The sequence below is a fragment of the Paroedura picta genome, chromosome 1, assembly GCF_049243985.1.
Source record: "Paroedura picta isolate Pp20150507F chromosome 1, Ppicta_v3.0, whole genome shotgun sequence".
NCBI classification, from domain to species: Eukaryota; Metazoa; Chordata; class Lepidosauria; order Squamata; family Gekkonidae; genus Paroedura; species Paroedura picta.
The window spans coordinates 163,214,218-163,234,676 of NC_135369.1; the positions used below are offsets into that span (position 1 = coordinate 163,214,218).

Consider the following 20,459-nt stretch of genomic DNA (forward strand, 5'->3'; position numbering starts at 1 on the left):
GCACAAGGAACACAAGGAACATTCTAGCCCATAAGATGGACAGTGATAAAGACTGAGTCATGATAAAAGCATAAACTAATCACATATGACTGATTAAGCATAATTGTGGTAAACAGGACAAAGGAACATTCATAAATGCATTTCTCCCTCTGCAGATTTTATGCTGTGTTCCATCTACAAGGAGAAAGAGCTTGCTAGCATCTTCTTATGAAATTCTACAAACTGTTGTCTGATTTATAATTATTTATTATAAACTAGATTGAAAGCCCATTTTAAAGAGGAATAAAATGGGCACTAGGAAGGCGACAGTGGCTGCATGTCTTGGCGGCGGGCGGCGGTGTACCCGAGGGCGTGGATGGGGTGGCCTGAAAGGTGGCGCGGCCAGGCCTCCCCCAGCATGGGCCTTACCTGGTCGATGTCAGGAGCGAGTTGAGGGGCTCGCTGTTGTTGGGTCGGCTCGACCGTTGCGGCTGCCGGGTCTCCCGCCAACAGGCGGTCTCAGCAGAGGCACTGGTGGGGTGGTTGCGGCAACGATCGCAGGTGGGTCAGCCGTTGCTGGTGCGGCAGCAGGCGGCAGCAGCCGGAGCCTGGGCGGGGCTGCGGGGCGGGCAAAGCTGTTGGCACCGCCGCCATGGCTGGCCACTGGGGCGGGGGAAAGCGGCGGCGGCTGGGCGGCGGTAGAGTGTGTCGACAGGTTAAAAGAAGCCGAGTGGGGAGGTGGCGAGGCGGGCTGCTGGCGGGCTGCTGGCGGCCGTAGGCGGCGACGGGTCCTCCAGGGAGCTTTGCGGCTCCTGATTGGACTCCTCCAAGTTTTTATCCTGGACGGGTCCCACCCTAACTCCTCCCCACCAGCCCTTACTATTTTATTTAGTCGGTGCCCGCGGTGCCGCGGGACGTTTAACGATATTTCTACCCTACCTTATTTTCTTAGGCTCAAAACTCAGACAACAATGGTAGTACTAACAAAATTAAAACACAGATTTGATATACAATTGACAGATATAAAAGCATTCAAGCTACAAAAAGTACCAGGTTAAGTGTGCACCATTCATAAAGTTAAAAAGTTAAAAACATAGACAAAGCCCATAGACTAACTATTGATATAACATAATATATACCATACAATGATAGACCTGACATGTTTCGATTCCGAAATCTGAACTCACATATAATACTATAGAGAATGTTGATAGCAGCCAGTGAGATAAAAAATATTTTTCAATTTATGTCCTATGTATGTCAAGATCAATTAAAGTGAAACTGATATATCAAATGTAAATCTCCTTCCCCAAAGCTGCTAAAATGTTTTGGTGTGTGTGTCAGTAGCTCCTGGGCATATATAAAATCCTCAAAACCTCCATCCAAAGTTTATACAGCAGAAGTCCTCTAACAAAGGGCTGTTTTTAAATTAGCCCATGGAAAAGCCTTCTATCCAGTTCATCTTTAATTTTTCAACAGTCTTAGGATCATAGAATCATAGAGTTGGAAGGTACCTCCAGGGTAGAGCAGGTCATTGTCAAGTGCCAGGAGATTCTTAAGGATTCCACCCACTTCATATATTTAGTGGAAGGTAAGAGATTTCCAGCTGGAGCATTTTTAGTGACTTCAGATGTGGGATCACTATATAATAATATCACACAGGAGAAGAGATAGCTGGCCGTTTTAATCAGAGTTGAGAATCATAGTGCCCTGCTACATATTTTCTGATGAACCTTCTGTATATTTTTTTCGAAATAATATTTTTGTTTGGTGATCAACTCTACTTACAGCTAATGGGGATAGCTACGGGGAGCCCTGTTGCCCCAAATTTGGCAGATTTGTTTATGTTTGATTTTGAATTACAGTGGCTGCATAATTTGGAGAGCAACTCCTTTTTTTCAGGAGTTGCTATTCTGTACCCATTTCCAGGATGATGTTTTCATAATCTTTAAGGATAAGGATGATTTGAAACGTGATGTTTTTTTGTTTTTTGTTTTTTTTTTTTGAATGGGCTAATTCGATCCACAGTACTATTAAATTTGTTCCTAAAATTGATTATGAACAAGTACCACTTTTGGACATGTTGGTGAAAAAGCATAAAACAGGCTTAAAATCAGTAGTCTCTTTTTCTTAAATCTATATTTTTCATCCTTTCACCCCAGGCATTTAGGGGAGAATCTCCCATACAGCAAGATTTAAGGCATAAATGCATTAATACGAATCCTGGTGATTATAAGCAAGCTAGAATGGCATTGTCTGAATCTTTGAGAAATAGGGGATACCCTGAAGATGTTATTAGTAAAGCAAAAAAAGGGCTGACAGCATCCCCAGAGCCACTGTCCTAAAATATAAAGAAAGGAGTCCACCTCAGAGGCTGGTTTGCCCCTTTCATTTTTCCCTACAGGCTCATATTCTCAGAAATATCATATTAAGACATTGGCATCTGGTATCTCATGTCAAAGGATGCCAGAACAGACCATTGTTTGCATGGGGAACAGGACAATCTCAAGGAAATGTTAACCTTTCAAAGGAACGAGGTTATATGTACTGGGGTGAACTCCCTGCAGTCCGCTTTAAATGTGGCAGTTCCGCAGCATGTAAGTACATGCTTGAGATGTAATATTAATTTCAGGTTGTATGTTAAGTTATTCATCAACTTCAAAAAAAAAAAAAAAAAAAAAAAAAAAAAAAAAAAAAAAAAAAAAAACACAGTCTATTCAGCCACATGTCCATGCCGGTTGATTAATTTAGGTGCTTCTACACAACCCCTTAAAGAGCCTCTTGTGGCGCAGAGTGGTAAGGCAGCTGTCTGAAAGCTTTGCCTATGAGGCTGGGAGTTCGATTCCAGCAGCCGGCTCAAGGTTGACTCAGCCTTCCATCCTTCCGAGGTCGGTAAAATGAGTACCCAGCTTGCTGGGGGGTAAACGGTCATGACTGGGGAAGGCACTGGCAAACCACCCCGTATTGAGTCTGCCATGAAAACGCTAGAGGGCGTCACCCCAAGGGTCAGACATGACTCGGTGCTTGCACAGGGGATACCTTTACCTTTACCTTTTACACAACCCCTTAAACTAAGTAAGAATTCTTGAACATCTGTCAAAATTCAGGAACAGTGTTCTTGAGGCCATGCTGGTGGCCCAGTTTATAGAATCTAGACATAAGCCTGAAGACTTGAGATTCTTTGGACTGGAACATTTTTAGAAGCACACACACAATAAAACTAATTTAATGCAAAGATTCTTGAAATGTGAGGCTGAACTGAATTTTAGAATGGATACAGTGACACCCAGTGGTTTAAATCGGGAACTGGATTATACTTAAAGTCCAGTAGCACCTTTAAGACCAACAAAGATTTATTCAAGGTGTGAGCTTTCGAGTGCAAGCACTCTTCCTCAGATTCGAGTGCTTGCACTCAAAAGCTCACGCCTTGAATAAAACTTCGTTGATCTTAAAGATGCTGCTGGACTCTGATTTTATTGTGCTACTTCAGACCAACACGGCTACCCATTTGAATCTGGATTATATTTGTTTTACATGAAAAGGTGAATGTTACTTTAAATGGCTAATGAAGTATCATTTAGAGCAGGGGTAGTCAACTTGTGATCCTCCAGATGTCCATGGACTACAATTCCCATGAGCCCCTGCCATCAAACGCTGGCAGGGGCTCATGGGAATTGTAGTCCATGGACATCTGGAGGATCACAGGTTGACTACCCCTGATTTAGAGCATTATTTAGGTAATTGTAATTATGGGGAAATTTGGGACATTAATGTAGGCTTTGCACCACTTGAGAGAGAGGAGGGGGATGCCTCCTACTGGCAAGGTGGGTGGGGGGCAGTGGCAGGCAGAACAAATTCATCATGATGTGTGGCATGCAAAAAGACAATCCATTTGCCCTGGGCAAAAGTCCAGACATATGAAGGATTTTTACATTTTTGCATTTTTACATTTCTCAGGATGGTGAGAATTACTCTCTGAGAGAGGAAGAGACTATTTGCTAGGTTATTAAATATTTGCAGATGAGAGAATTTCTTGAACTATCTAGTTTAAGAGCAGCACTCTTGATCTTTCAAAAGCTAAGGAATTGGTCTTGGGAGCAGGCCTGCTAGCTCAGTAGCTCAATATGAAACAGGACTCAAATGTAGTTTTGTGGACAATCATTAGTTTGGCTCCAGCGACCCCTTTCCCTGTCTCAGGTGGAAGAAAGCACAGGCATAAATTGCAGGACAGGCCACTTGGAGCACTGCCTTCTAACAGGCCTGATCTGAGTGACCCACTCCTAATTTTGAGAAGTTCACAGATAAATATTTTTTAATCTCACCGGCTGCTGCTCTCCCCTTAACAGAGCCGCAGGAAATGGTATATGGCGTCTACTGTGGTGGGAGGTGAGGGCAGTTCCTGCAACAGGGTAACATGTGATTTTGTGGCTTGGTAGCCAGTGATTCTTCCTTGCTTGGCCACAGTCCCACAGCCTCCGAGGCTTAGGAAGAGACGAGGCAATTGCTGCAGGCAGGGACTGAGGAGGAGCTCTCAAGAGACCCACGTGGGTGAATACCTGGCAGGGGAGCTGACTGTATTTCGATTCTTCTGCAAAGAAGGTGGAAACGGAGAACTGATTCTAGCAGTCTCCAAGATGTTATGTTTTTTGCTCTCATTGTATCTTGTGGGGATGACATGTGCAGCCAACTTTGACAGTAGAAGCAGTTCCTGTTTCACTTATATGGATGTTCAGAAATAACCCCGGTCTGCTAAGCAAAAAAACTTTAATTTTCTAGGTTTTCTGATTACAAGCAGGCAGGCAGGCAGGCAGAGTTCCAGAATCATGTTTATTATCACTTCCTTGGTTGTGGGTGTTATAAATTCTACACACAGTCATGACTTACACAAACAACACAGGGAGAGGGGGAAAAAGACAGAAACAACCCAAAGGGAACAGAATATTCATCCGTTGGCAGTGGAGCCTCATTCAAATCAATTCAAATCTTTATTACCATGATCAAACATCAGTTTAACATTGAGCCTGATTTAAATATCTTCATTACATAAATCTCTGTCTGCACAGCAGGAATGTATAATAGAGAGACCCTGTGGATTCATTCTTGGGGACTGAGAACATTTTGCTATTGATTTTCGCTTGCAACCGAGTATTTGATTGTGAATCTTGCCATCTAAGATGGAGGGAGAAAAGAAAAATGTGTCAGCATTTGTATTCTCCTCATCCTTAAGAAAACCTGATTAGATTGTCCATCCAATATTCAATCTGCTTTTGAGACTATTTTGTTCATCTTCGTTGCATGCTGCTTTACGACTGTTGTTCCCATTTTACAGATGGAATAGGGAAAATGTTGCTGGAGAAGTATTTTAACCCACAATCCTGTGGCCACCGATTTAGATGTCATTCACCTCACCAAGGGCATTCAGTAGAATTGATTGACAGTATGTTATAGTAGAGAGGCTTGCCAATCTCCAAGTGGTGCCTCAACATCTCCCAGAATTACAGTGGACCACAGGACTATAGAGATCATTTTCCCTGAAGAAAATGGCTGCCTTGGATGGTAGACTTCATGGCATTATACCCCACTGATGCCCCTCCCTTCCCCAGACCCTGCCCGCTCAAGACCGCTGCCAAATCTCCAGGAATTTCCCCACCAGAGTTGGCAGCCATAACAGCAGATGATTCTTCCCCTTAACAACGTCATGCCCTGTTCGTTTCCTACTGATCTGTGTTCTCAATCGTTTCCCTTTCTGGAAAGTTCCGACATTTCATTTTTACAGGCAAGTGCTGCTGATTTCAAATAGAGTTGAGGAATAATCTGCTGGGGGCTTGCCGTCTGTTTATTAAAAGGTGGACAAAGGACAGGGTAAAGAGTATTTCACAAGAATCTGTCCACACTTGACGTACACAATCAATGCTCTGCCCCACTGAGAGCCCTGAGAAAATTTTTCATGTGTATTTATTTATTTATAAATTTCAAATAGCCTGCAAATAGGCTCAGAGAGGCTAACAATAACACGAATAAATATAATGTAAAATTGTTAGAAGTGATAACATCTTAGATTTAAAAGACGAACCCAACATTTGAGGAGAAGGAGTGGGGTATGCCAGGAGGCCCATGACAGGAGGCCCATGACAGGAGGCCAGGAGGCCCATAAACCCTGTGGAATAACTCAGTTTTACAGACCCTGTATAAGGGCCTGCACTTCAGGTGGCAGAGAGTTCCACAAAACAGGCTCTGGCCCTGGTTGACGAAAGGCACACTTGTTTTGGGCCAGGGACCACCAGGAAATTCTCTCCTTGACAGAGGAAAGCTGTAATGGGGGTATTTGGGGAGAGTTTAAAACATAATGAAATGCCATGTGGCAGGGATGTCATCCATTTTCATCACTTTTGGTCATAGGAAGTGTCTACTCTCACAGATGTCTAGTTTGGAGCATTTCTGCAATATATTTGTACCGTTCAACCCAATGAAGGTACAGTTTGGGAAAATCAGTGTTTTTTTTTACCTTGGGATTAAGAAGATAAAGGAAGTATGAACTCTGTTAAGTTTTCTTACCAAAATAAAGTTTTCTGACATAGCAAATGTGTGTTCTCGAGTTCCTACGGCAGGTATCACCAGGTGGTTCACAGGGTCCTCCTCGAATGGATATGCAACTTCGTCAACGCAGGACATCTGTTTTCAAAACATAAATTTTCATGATTGCAATGGCATTAAACTGTGCAAGGCAGAAACACTGTTACCCAATGATAAGCATTGACCTAGGAGTAATTTTACATACTGTTTTGTAAAATATGTGTTCCTTCCCCTCCTTCCCCTTGAAGGATGCAGAGTGAAGCTGGAAGCACAGATTGCTCAAGTAGTTTTGTGTCCTTTTTGTCATATCTGGCAGATTCACCAGTTGTGGCATCTCCTGAAGGTATCACATCCTGAAACCATTAAACACTCTAAGTGAAATTAGGGTCCTGAAATCCTCTTGGCAGTTTTCTCCGCCTTGAAAAGGGTCTCAAAATTTCAGATGGTAAAAAAAAATTAGGAAAAGAGGATTCTTGTGGATACCATCATGGAAAACCCATAACAACAGTGTTCTGTTAACCAATGCCAGAATGATCCTGGATATAATTCAAGGTGGAGTTTTTTTGTTGACCTTGAATATGTAGTTTCTTGAGGTCCACCATACATAAAGGGCACCCTCCATCTGAATGCTCTGATCTGATCCTCTGTGTACTTTCACTGACGGAGGTGAGAAGGATTGGCGCAGAAGGCAGTGTGTTCTCTGTTGTTATGCCCATATTATAGAATCCTCTCCTATCAGAACACCACCTTCTTACAATTTGTAGGGCATTTCTAATCTGTCATTCCTAAAACTAACTTTCTTCACCAGGATTCATAGCAAATGAAAGAGTCAGCTTGGTGTCGAGGTTAATAGTACAGACTTCTAATCTGGCAAGCCAGGATTGATTCCACGATCCCCCACATGCAGCCAGCTGGGTGACCTTGGGCTCGCCACAGCACTGATGAAGCTGTTCTGACCGGGCAGTGATATCAGGGCTCTCTCAGCCTCGCCCACCCCACAGGGTGTCTGTTGTGGGGAGAGGAAAGGGAAGGCAAACATAAGCCGCTTTGAGACTCCTTCTGGTAGAGAAAAGCTGCATATAAAAACCAACTCTTCTCCTCCTTCTTCCTAATAAACTTATTTACAATAAATTTATTTTACTTACACAATTTATACCCAAGGTATCTAACACACTAAAAATGTACATTAAAACGTGTGTGTGTGTGCATGTGAACTGCTATCAAGTCATCTATGATTTACAGCAACCCTAGCAACAGGCTTCATGGTCTCCTCTCCAAGTACTGACTCTGCTTGGCTTTTGAGATGTGACAAGATCAGGCTCTACCATGCTGTCTTTCCTCCCACTTTGAAATACTAAGCAGGGATACCTGAGGAAATGCCAAATAAAAGAAAACTCTTCATCTGTCGGCAGAAGACACAAATGAAGGGGACAAGCAAATCTCTACGGGGAGAGAGTTCCATATTTTGGTGCTATGATTTCTCAGGCAAAGTGCACTAAATTTCTGAAAGTTGGGGCAGCGAAAGCACAGTCTCAGAAGTTGACAGTAGAAATTGGGTTGATTTGCAAGAGAGGAGGCAGTCCTTCAGTGTTATGATTTCTCGTTTAAAGCCCTCTCCTTAATTTCAGAAGGTTGGGGCCATGAAAGTACAGTCTTAGAAGTTGACAGTAGCAATTGGGTTGGATTGTAAGGGAGTAGGCAGTCCTTCAGTATGCTAGGTCTAAGCAACATAGGGCTAGATATAGGCACAAACCAGTTTATGAATTACAGTTCATAATCAATTTTCATCAGTTCATAGTTTGTAAAGCAGTATTTGCAAACTGAAGACCAACCACAAGCTTCCATGAATTTAAAGGAAATTTGTGACAGTTCATGAAAAACAGCTGAGCAGAAGGGAGCACAACGCAGGGGTGATGTAAATCCCTATTTCTGCTCCCTGATGCTCAGCAATTTAGTTTAAATGGCTCGGAGATTCATGCACTCCAATGGATTAGCAGTGTATTGCTGAAAGAAACTATGGACTGGGGTTCTCCCATGTTTTCCTGCAGGCTCAAACGGTGTGAAAATTGGACTCTTTGTGTTTCTCTCTGTACAACAGAAGGAATAATCTTTCTTGGGTTCCATCTCTACAAAATTCAACTTCTGTCAGGAGAGCAGTTAAGAGCTGTATTGTACATGGTACCTGTAACTTAAAATCCTTCTCTTGGCCCGTGTAAAAGGAACTTACCTCCGAGTGTCAGGGACAGGAGAACAGAGACTGCAAGCAGCAGAACTTGTCTGATGGGTAGCATCTTGGAATGAGGCCTGTTCTAGATACTACAGCAGAGCTCTAGAATCAGAAGGTCCCCAGTCACTTTCAGCAGGTGAATGAGCAGCTTCTTTTTATCCGCTTGGTGACACACAAGTGCACATGGAACACAAGGAACATTCTATCCCCATGAGATGGACAGAGATAAACACTGGGACACTATGAAAGTATAAACTGATTACAAATAAAGTATAATTGTAATAAACAGGGGAAAGGACTAGATTCTCAAATGCATATCTCCCTCTGCAGGAGATATGCTGTGTTCCAGCTTGCTAACATCGTCCTTTGAAAGTACAATTCTCCAGACTGTCGTCTCATGTGAACTGGTCAGTGCATGGATTTAACAATTTATTTATTTAAAATATTCCTACCCTGCCTTATCTTTTTAGGCACTAGATGCAAACAACAATGATAGTACTAACAAAATTAAAACACAGATTCAATATACAGATGGCAAATACAAAAAGCACTCAAGTTGTAAAAAGGACAAGATTTAAAACCAAACTGACAAATCACCACCAAACAGGCTGAAACAGTTTACCTTCCACCCAATGCTCCCTGGAATAAGACTGCCTTACATAGACGCACCCCTAAAGGGCTTGTGAGGTTATTGTGGCCAGATGGTCTTTACACCATGAGGAGGAGGTTGTCTGCAGAATGTAACTGGGGCAAGTGAGTACACAGATAGATATGCATGCACAAGTATGCAGTTTGATAAGTATAACAACCTGAGGGTGTGAAAGACTTAAACGATAACGATGAAATGTTAAGCTGAACCCCAGCCAAGGTAGGTAGACGCACTTCCTGTCCTGCCACCTTCCTGCCCAGCCACAGGATCTCCGTCTTGGAGGGGTTGAGTTTCAGGCAGCTCTCCCCATACCACCCAGCCATGGCTTCCAAACATCTGGCAAAAGTATCTGAGGGGGAATCCTGGTGGCTGTCCGTGAGGAGATAGAGCTGGGTGTCATCTGCATATTGGTGACAGCCCCTAGCCCATAGCTCCAGCCAGAGGATGCATAAAGATGTTAAATAAAGCTTAGGGAGTTTTCGATAAGAATAGTTCAACAACAACAACAACAACAACAACAAACCTTTAATAGCATATAAAAAGTACAATATAAGAAGGGAAAGTGCAAAAGGATCCACTGTTAGAGAAAACAAAGGCAAAGATCATGCTTTAGAGGAAGACATAATACATTCACGATTTGTCATGGCAAGATATAAAAACTTTGCATCTGGTTCAATTATATCAGGGTTCTGGGATGTCAAAAGAAATTGAATCTTACGTTCATCCAACTACAGTTCTCTTTTACACAGCAGTAAGTTAAGAAATTTAGCTCGGATCGAGGAATAAATTGGACAATGGAACTTTTAGGACTGCTCAGCTTCAAAGAAAAGAACCTTCTGTTCCAGACACTTATTTGGATAATTTTGTAGGTCCTGAAGAACAATGTGCTTGTCTGATAGATCTGAAGTGCCTGAGATTGATAGAATGAAGTTTGTTATTTTATAACTCTTAATAATGGGGATTTCTGAAATATCCTGTGTCAGCCTTCATCCAAGAATGAAAAGAGAGAGATTAGAGGGGGTTTTGGAACTATAATGGTTTTTGTAACGACCTAAGCTATCGGAGGATATAAACACTGATATATTATGCTAGATATGTTTTTATAATTATACTGTGTCAGGGACTAACATGCTTGCTAACTTCCCAGAGGCCTCTAGCTGCGTATTGCTGGAAACAGAATCTTGGGCCTTTGGCTTGAGTCAAAAACATAGTCTTTCATTTATTTATTGGCAGCCAAATGACCACTGGTCTTGGCAAAACTCTGGTAAAAATGGACTATTTCTTCAACTGCGGAAGAAGAAAAAACAAACTTGGACAGGAGGTCCAGCCTTCGTAGAATAACAGAGAAAGCCCAACTTTAATGCCTTGAGGGTTCGTGTTTTTTTTTTTAAACCAATACATTTCCATAGATGCCTTACTTTTAAAAGTGGATGGTTCAAATTCTACCTAAATAATGCATGTAGAGCTTTCAAATGGACACCAGAGCATTATAATGTAATCCTTTGACATAAATGTATTTATGTCTTATTCACGTTACCAGGTCTTTCATGGACACCAGTGGGGGAGGTGGGTGGCCCAATCCAGAAGGGGAAGACCCTGGATATATAGGGATGGAGCCCAGAGAGGAAAGGGACTTCAGTGTGGTACAATGCCATACAGTCTATGATCCATTTTCCTCAGGAGAACTGAGTTGAGCTGCAATCCCAGGGGATCGCCAGGTCCCACCCAGAGGCTGGCATCTCTATCAGTCTGATACAAACTTTCCCTATTTCACCATTTGGAAAGCTGAGAAGGTGCATCATGTTCAAGGGACTTTGTTAGACAGCCAGGCCCATATTTACTGACTCCACAGCATTTCACTGGTTTACATTGGCCTCATCAGAAAATCAGAATGCATTTAATCATCTGCCCACCATAAACTTGCCACATATTCAACAAAACAAGGCTTAAATTGCTGTGAAAAAGCAGGAAGTTATATAGAGGAGAATTCTTTAGAGAAAAAACAATTTTATCCAGTGCCTAACACAGGGGTAGTCAAACTGCGGCCCTCCAGATGTCCATGGACTACAGTTCCCAGGAGCCCCCTGCCAGCGTTTGCTGGCAGGGGCTCCTGGGAATTGTAGTCCATGGACATCTGGAGGGCCGCAGTTTGACTACCCCACAGATAGTAGCACATAAGCAACAGTAAGGAACAGATTTTACCAAAAAAGACTAGATTTGGGTATCCTATGGCAGTCTGCCATGATTCAGTAGGGAATGAAATCCTGGAAAAAGCCAGTCTCATCTTTCAAATGAAAAGCAGTGTTGGGAATGAATGCAAGTTCATCTCAAAATTCAAGGAAGAGGAGACACACCACTAGCAAGATGGCGGATTAAAATGATAAGTTTTTTGTTACATAAAAAAGCACAATAATAAAGAAGGAAAGTTTAAAATAAAAAGAAGGTGGGGAAGAGAAAGCAACAAAAGGAACATATATATAAAATGATACAGGTCACAGGGCAGCCTTGGCACACACTTAAATGCATCATAGAATCATAGAGTTGGAAGGGGCCATACAGGCCATCTAGTCCAACCCCCTGCTCAACGCAGGATCAGCCCAAAGCATCCTAAAGCATCCAAGAAAAGTGTGTATCCAACCTTTGCTTGAAGACTGCCAGTGAGGGGGAGCTCACCACCTCCTTAGGCAGCCTATTCCACCACCTCCTTAGGCAGCCTATCTTCTGGAGTTAGAGGACACTGGAGGCCCAGGAAAGGATGCATGCCAGCCAGGGTGTCAGGATTGCTGTTGTATCCTGCCATGAGTTAGCATAAGTCTCTCCATGATTATTTGTTTAACCTCTTTTCCTTTCTTTGTACTTTAGGCCCCAGGCCCATATATTATGCTTGCATGCTTGCTTGAAACGGAAACTATGTTGTGCGCCCTGTTATCTCAGAGAGCTGTGAATTATTTGTCTTTTGAACCTCTCGGCCGGGTCTGCCTTTTGTAACCATAACACCTTATCTTGTCTCCGGAGAAGACCAAGGACGTGTGAATTGTAACACTGTGTTTTATGGCACCTGTTGACTCCTTTCCCCCTCCCTTGGGAACTTTCAAGTTTTAGGCGGGAGAACTGCCTTGGTAAAGAAAGGCAAATCTGTTCTCAGGCAGATTTGACTTTTTCAGTTTAGGTGTATGAAGTAACTTCTCAATAAACGCTTTCTTTACAAAGAAGCTTGTTGTGAGTTCTTACAACGCTTGACACAGGGCAACCCCCATTTGCCCTCAGCGCTTCCCCGCGGCCTGAAAAGCAGCCGGTAACCTGACCGGCAGGACCCTTTCAAAGCCCATTTTTTATGAACGGCCTTTGAAGCTAGTAAATTTATAAAAATTCTCTTTCAAATTGGCACACATAGTAAATTTACTCCCCTCATTGCACATTCTGTCCCATTGATCCATTTTAACTTTATAACCAAAATTTCTATGAAGATGGCTAATCATCATTCATCTATAACCTTCTGTTCCCACTGGTCAAGAACTGGTGGCCTTGAATTCAGGGCAGTGGCTGTTACTATGTATTGTTTCAGGATTTAGGGTTCATTGGAACTGACACAAACCCTGTGCCTAAATTCATACCAGGTGTGGATGAATGGGTGGGAATGGATAGGGATTGCATTGATACCTTTGCCCCCAGACTGTGCGTAGGCTGCTTTTATGCAAAGGATTTGCTCTGCCCTGGCTCTTGAACTGGATTAGGGTTTTTTGAGCATCTACAGGAAGTATTCCTCCACTTGTTCTCCTTGTGCCTTTCTTCATGGTAATCCCCTAGTTCCTCCCTCCCAACATGTTTCCCAAATCTGCTTTCCTACAATCTTTCTGGAAAGATCAGTGTCAAAGTGGGTTTGCCTGTTCTGCAGATGTGGATTTCCCTGCCCACCTCTGGCACCATTTCCCGTTTTCCTTTGCATCTGGCATTCTAACAACCACAGGGGGAAAAAACAGTAGCAGGTTTGTAGCTATATCATTACACCACTAACAACAAATGGATTTTCAAAAGCCACCAGAAAGTGCATTTGTGGCAGCAATAAGGACACAGTGGGGAAGAGAAGCAGCCGGTCTCAAGAGGGCTTTGCTACAGAAGCCTATGTGCCTCCACTCAGGTAGCCCCTGTGGGTTGGTTGTTGTTGTGGGACTTGGCATTCTACCGTGTTATAATCTTTACACCGCTCCGGTGTAAAGCAGTGAGGGGAGGGGGGGTGGGCACTGTACGGGAGGGGGGGCCCAACGATTGGCCCCTTGGCCCAGGACTGACCAGTTGGGAGGTGCGAAGCCCCTTCCTACCCGCCCACCCCCCCACGTGGGCCACCATTCCAGTGCCCACGGCTGCCATTCCAGCGCTGCCTGCCGACACGCCAGGTTGGCCCCGGGGCCCTGCCGTCCAGCGGGTGGGATGAGCCCTCGGCCTGGCCACAGGGACAGCGCTGCCACGTCACAGATGCGGCGGGAATGCCCCTTTGGCCGGGCTGAGGCCCCGGTGTCATGGGGGAGGCAGGCGGGGGGGAGGCCTCAGCCCGGCCAAAGGGGCAGCCCCGCGGATGTGCCAGGACTGCCCCTTTGCCCAACCCGAGGCTAGCACCTGCTGTATTTTACATACAGCAGGCTTGCATTCTGGTTGTGAATAAGTCAGTTTAAGTGGATAATAGGTAGATTTTAAAAGAAATAAATATAAATACAAAGGAAGAGCAGTTGTGTTTGGTTATACACTCTGTTTTTCACTCCGCAACATAGTGGGCTGTTATTGGCCATCATCCCATTTGGGCTCTTTCCAGGAGTAACTGAACATGCAAATAATCCTGCCTTAAAAAACAAAAAAGAACTTTGAGCACTGCATGACCGTTTCCGCACTAGGAGACATACCTTGTTTTAGCCTTGCTTTGGATTTCCTTTGGATGCTGCGAGTCAACTCCAGCACTTCCGCATTTGGGCTTCCCTCCCTTTATTTCCCAGGCTGAAATCCATGACATGCTTTTCACATTGAGAGAGGAAACCTCCCACCTTGCTTTGCTCCCTTCCCCTTTTCAAAAAATGCTTTTTTTTTTTGCAAAATGGTGTCTGCTTGCCCCTTCATTTTTGTTATGCCCTTAATCCCCTTGTTGTGCCCTATTCTGCCCCTGTTATCACCTCCCCCCTTCCCCTCCAAGTGTCCTGACTGTAACTTTTTAGTATTGTGATGTGACCATCACTTTTTTAAAGGAAGATTCTTCAGAATGGAGGGGGAGAGGTGAAGAGGAGGATGGTGATGAGGAGATGGGCATTCCCAAATCACTCAAAATGGTGGGCATGGGAAAAAACCCAGTGGCACCTATTTTCACATTGGGTAGCCCCAGATTAGACCCCGTTAGACCCTGACTGAAAAGATGACATCCGATTTTCTGGGGATTCCTTTACTGCAGGGCAAATGAGGCGACAATTCAGAACTGCATCTGAAACAGCAAACTTTAGTGCGGAAAAGGACAAGAAAGTCAGCCCTTTAGAAATGCAAATCTAAACGATATCGCTAGCGTGGAAACAGCCCGTGTGACATTCCACTGTCCATGTGCACACATATTCGGAGTAGTCTTCTGCGCAACCTTCAGGTCTACATCTGCAGAGACCCAGTTAAAGCAAAATGCCCTTCTAGGGACTGTCTCCAGAACATGACACGGGGAAGCCTGCTAATGGATGCCAAGTGGGGTCGCCAAGGTTGCAAGTGGCCACAACGGAAAGCAAACCTGGACTTTGTTTCATGTTCCATCCGAGGCAATGCCAAGGCAAGGAGGAACCTTAACTTAAACTGGGGACTTGCAAGGACAGCACCCAAATACTTCCTGATATTTAACCAAAGCATTGGGATATTAACTCTATTACAAGTTGAGATCCACAACAGTCTTTCAGGAGCAGCCATACCATTCCTTCCACCTTTGGTTCCTCCCTTCTCCTTCTAAGTTCTTCATTCAGTCTCTCTCACTTTCTTCTTCCCCACCACCAACAACAGCTAGGAGGAGGGCCCTTGGGAAGTGATGGTACAGGTTGACCTCAACCAAATGCCTGGTGGAGGAGCTCCCTTTTTCAGGCCCTGCAGAACTGTTCAAGTTCCATCAGGGCCCTGATCTCCTCTGGGAGCTCGTTCCATCAGGTGGGGGCCAGGATGGAGAAAGCTCTGGCCCTGGCTGAGGCCAAGCGAGCTTCCCTGGCGCCAGGGATCACCAGGAAGTTGGAATTGCTAGAGCATAAGGCTCTTTGGGGGGGTGTAAGCAGAGAGGTGATCCCTCAGGTTCACTGGGCCCAGACTGCATATGGCCTTGAAGGTGATAACCAGAACCTTAAGTCTGATCCAGAATTCAACTGGAAGCCAGCGCAGCTGCTGGAGGATGGGCTGAATGTGGGACCTCCAAAGTGTTGCTGTAAGGACCCAACCGCGTTCTGGACTAGTTGCAGTTTCCGGATCAAAGTCAAGGGGAGGCCTGCGTAGAGTGAGTTGCAGAAGTCTAGCCTAGAGGTGACTGTCGCATGGATCACTGGGGCTAGGTGTTCCAGAGCCAAGTAGGGCGCTAGTAGTTTGGCTTGGCGAAGGTGGCAGAATTCCAGCCGTGCTACCGTCGCAACCTGAGCCTGCATTGAGAGGGAGGCATCAAGAATCACGCCCAGGTTCCTGCATAGTCGTCTACTGATAGCTGCACTCCATCCAGGGTGTGTAAGCGCGCTTCCTCACTTGGGCCCTTCCTACCCAGCCACAGGACTTCTGTCTTTGAAGGGCTGAGCTTCAGACGACTCTGCTTGAGCCATCCCGTCATTGCTTCCAGGCAGCTGGCTAATGTTTCTGGGGGAGAGTGAGGGCAGCCATCCATCAGGAGGAAGAGCTGGGTGTCATCCGCATATTGGTGGCAACCCAGCCCACGCCTCCGCACCAGTTGAGCAAGAGGGTGCATAAAGATATTGAATAGAATTGGAGAGAGAACTGCCCCTTGAGGGACTCCGCATGCCAGTTGGTGGCAGCTTGATGTGCTCTCTCTTAGTGATACTCTCTGTCCGCGATCCCAGAAGAAGGAGATCAGCCACTGAAGGCCAGTCCTTCTGATTCCAGCATCGGCGAGGTGGTGAAATGGAAAGTCATGATCAACCGTATTGCTGCTGAGAGGTCTAATAATACAAGCAACGCCGACCAACCCCAGTCCAAATGGCGACGGAGTTCATCCGTCAGGGCAACTAGCGCTGTCCCTACCCCATGGCCAGGCCGGAAACCTGACTGGAATGGATCTAGGATCGAAGCTTCTTCCAAGTATGCTAACAGTTGGTCCGCAACAGCCCCAGTCAGCTAAGCAGATAAGGGAGGAATGTGGGTTTTTTAGGTCGTCTTCTTTTTTAGATTTCCTTCTTGGTGTAGTGGTTAGGAGTACGGACTTCTAATCTGATGAGCAGGGTTTGAATCTGCGCTCCCCCACATGCAGCCAGCTGGGTGAACTTGGGCTCGCCACGGCACTGATAAGGCTGTTCTGACCGAGCAATAATATCAGGGCTCTCTCAGCCTCACCTCCTTTACAGGGAGTCTGTTGTGGGGAGAGGAAAGGGAAGGTGAATGTAAGCCACTTTGAGACTCCTTTGGGTAGAGAAAACCTGTATATAAGAACCACCTCTTCTTCTTCTTCATTTTTAGGAAGGAAGGAAGGGTTTCAGGATTGTATTCTTTATTATCACTTCCTTGGTTGTGGGTTTTTGAAATTGTGCACACAGCCACGATTTACACGAACAACAAAGGGAGAGAAAAGAGACAGAAACAAGCCAAAAGGAACAGAATACACATCTGATGGCAGTGGAGCCCCGTTTAAATCAATGCACATCTTTATTACCATGATCAAAGATCAGCTTCACATTGAACCACATTTATAAATAGTCATTACATAAGTCTCTGTCCCCACAGCAGACATTTTGGACGAGGAGACCTTGTCCGCCCATTCCCGTTGACTGAGAACACCTCGCCATTGATTTTGGCTTGCAACCGAGTATTTTACTTTGAAGCTGACCACCTACCATGGAGGGAGAAAACCGGTGGAGAGAGAAAAATGTATCAGCATTTCTATCCTCATCCCTAAGAAAACCTGATTAGATTGTCCGTCCAATATTCAATCTGCTTTTCAGTCTGTTTTGTTCTTCCTCATTGCCTACTACTACAATATTGTTATGACCATTTCACATATGGAATAAGGAGAACGGAGTCTGTTGCTGGAGAAGTACTAAAACACATCATTCTGTGGCCAAAGATTTAGATGTTATTCATTCGGTAGAATTGCTTGCCAGCATGCTAGTCTCCAAGTAGGGCTGCCAGTCTCCAAGTAGTGTCTAGACATCTCCCAGAATAGCAGATGATAGCAGGGGTGGGCAAACTGTGGCCCTCCCAGGCGTCCATGGACTATAATTCCTCCAGGTGTCCATGGACTACAATTCCCATGCTGGCAGGAGCTCATGGGAATTGTAGCCCATGGACATCTGGAGGGCCACAGTTTGCCCACCCCTGGACTATAGAGACCATTATCTCTGGAGAAAATGGCTGCTTTGGAAGATGGACTTTATGGTATTACTAGCTTCAAAGCCCATTCCTAAGAACGTGCCTTGAAAGGGTTCCCTCCCCTGGCCCCTGGCCAGGCAGCTTAAGGTGGCCTTGGGCAGCAGCTTGCAGCCAGATCAACTGGGGCGGGTGGGGGCTGGGCAGCTCATTAGCAGGCCCAGGACAGAGATCCTTAGCAGGCAGTCAGCAGGCCGGGAGGCCCTTGTCAACAGGCCCAGACTAGCAGGCCAAGAGGCCCTCGTTAGCAAGCCCTCCACCATGACCCTTTGCCCAGGGCCCTCTCCCCTTACCTGCTGCTGGTTCCAGGCACTGAGGCATCCTAGAGCAAAGAGGCTAGAGTTGAGGGACGGATGGCGGGAGCTGCAGGGGCAGGGCAAATCAGGGCACAGCTGGCTGCACCCTGATTGGCCCTATTCCAACTTGGACAGCCGGACACGTCCCACCCCCTAGGCTGTTTCATAAATATATAGAGGAACAACAATGGATAAGGATGGTGCCCCTCCCTTCCCCAGACTACTCCCAAATCCACAGGGATATCCCCACTCAGAGTTGGTAATCCTAGCAGCAGGTGATTCTTCCCTTTAACAACCTCATGCCCCCATTTGTTTCCTACTGATCTTTGTTCTCGACTGTTTCCCTTTCTGAAAAGTTCTGACATTTCGTTTTTCCTCCTTTGCTCTAACTTAGTTGTACCACAGGCCCTCCTTCAGTGGATCACCTCGCCCTTTCATTCTGATGGGGGTGGCAACTGTGCTGAGCCAGAAAAGCCCATAAGTTGTCAATCACCTGGGTCCCCCAGATGTTTCTGAAGAGGAGCCATCTGACCCCAGTTCATCATAGTCCACGATTCAGCATGTTGATCGTGCATGCGCCCCTGAACTGTGCCCTGGGAATGTAAAGAGCCTCTCGAATGAACCAAAAATGGTCTCTTTTTTTTGTGTGTGCGGAATTTCAATTTTACTGGCAAGTGCTGCTGATTTCAAATAGAGTTGAGGAATAATCTGCTGTGTGCTTGCCGTCTGTTTATAAAAAAGGTGAACAAAGGACAGGGTAAAGAGTATTTCACAAGAATCTGTCCACACTTGACGTACACAATCAATGCTCTGCCCCGTTCAGTACCCAGAGAACATCCTGCATGTTTATTTATTTACAGGCTGCCCATCCCGGAACGGGCTCAGGGCAACTAACAACTGCAAGATTAAATATATTGTAAATTTGTTAAATCTCAAAACATCTTAGATTTAAAAGATGAACCCAATAGTCTGTGGGTACATCTCTTGAGGAGAGGGAGTGGGGTACACCAGGCAGCAAATGCTGGAAGGTGCCTACAATCAACCATAAGCACTACAGAACTCAGTTTTACAGGCCCTGCAGAACTATAATAAGTCTTGTAGGGTCCAGATCTCAGCTGGCAGAGTGTTCTACCAGGTTGTGGCCAGGGCTGAAAAGGACCTGCCCCTGGTTGACAAAAGGGGCACTTGCTTCAGGTCAAGGGCCACCAGGAGGTTCTCTGCTTAACAGAGTAAAGCACTAATGGGGGTAATTTGGGGAGAGTTTAAAATATCATGAAATGCCACATGGCTGGGATTGCATCCATGCTGATTTCTTTAAGTCATAGGAAGAGTCTAATCTCACAAATGTCTAGTTACATGATTGGGGCATTTCTGCAGTATATTTGTACCATTCAACTCTATGAAGGTGCAGCTTGGGGAAATAAGTGGTTTTTGACCTTGGGATTAAGAAGATACACAAAGCATGAACAGAGTTAAGGTTTCTTACCCATATATACTTTTCTGGCATAGCAAGTAAATGCTCTTGGATCCGCAGGGCAGGTAACATCAGATGGTCTACAGGGTCCTGAATCCATGGACATGCAGACTCTACATATCAGTGCATCTGTTTTCAAAACATAAATATTCATGATTGCAGTGGTATTAAACTGGACGAGGCAGAAACACTGTTGCCCAATTATAAGTATTGGTCTAGGAGTAATTTTACAAGCTGTTATGTAAAAGATGTGCTCATTCCCCTCCTTCCTCCTAAAAGATGCACATTTTCAGAGTGAATCTGGAAGCACAGATTGCTCTGGTAGTTTTGTGTCCTTCTTGTCATATCTGGCAGATTCACCAGCCACAGCATCTCCTGAAGGCATTCCACCCAGTAACCATTAAATGTCCTAAGTCAAATTAGGTTGCTGAGGTGCTGTGGGCAGTGCAATCTCTCTGCCTTGGAAAAGGGCCTGGAAATGTCAGCTGTTAAAAAATGAAGTAAGAGAATTCTTGTGGAGACCCTTCGTGCAAAACCCATAACAATAGTTTTTGTTGACCCATATTCATTGTCAGAATGTCCACACAGCTCAAGGTGGAGTTTTGTCATTGCTGAGCTTTAATACGTAGATTCTTGAGGACCACCACACTTGAAAGACAACCTCCATCTGAATGCTCTACTCTG

At 45.0% G+C, this 20,459-nt stretch overlaps 1 long non-coding RNA gene across 3 annotated transcripts; it reads right to left on the minus strand.

Annotated features, from left to right (window-relative positions):
* Positions 1–4,787: 4,787 nt before the first annotated feature.
* Positions 4,788–20,017, minus strand: LOC143819383 (uncharacterized). 3 transcript variants are annotated; one of them, XR_013224954.1, is made up of 5 exons: positions 19,788–20,017; positions 8,780–8,881; positions 6,758–6,905; positions 6,535–6,651; positions 4,788–5,148 (listed from the first exon to the last, which is right to left on the minus strand). It is a non-coding gene; the product is annotated as an uncharacterized LOC143819383 (long non-coding RNA). The 3 variants fall into 3 exon arrangements; XR_013224963.1 differs by lacking the exon at positions 6,758–6,905; XR_013224975.1 differs by lacking the exons at positions 6,758–6,905; positions 8,780–8,881 and having other exon boundaries at positions 19,788–20,016.
* Positions 20,018–20,459: the final 442 nt, after the last annotated feature.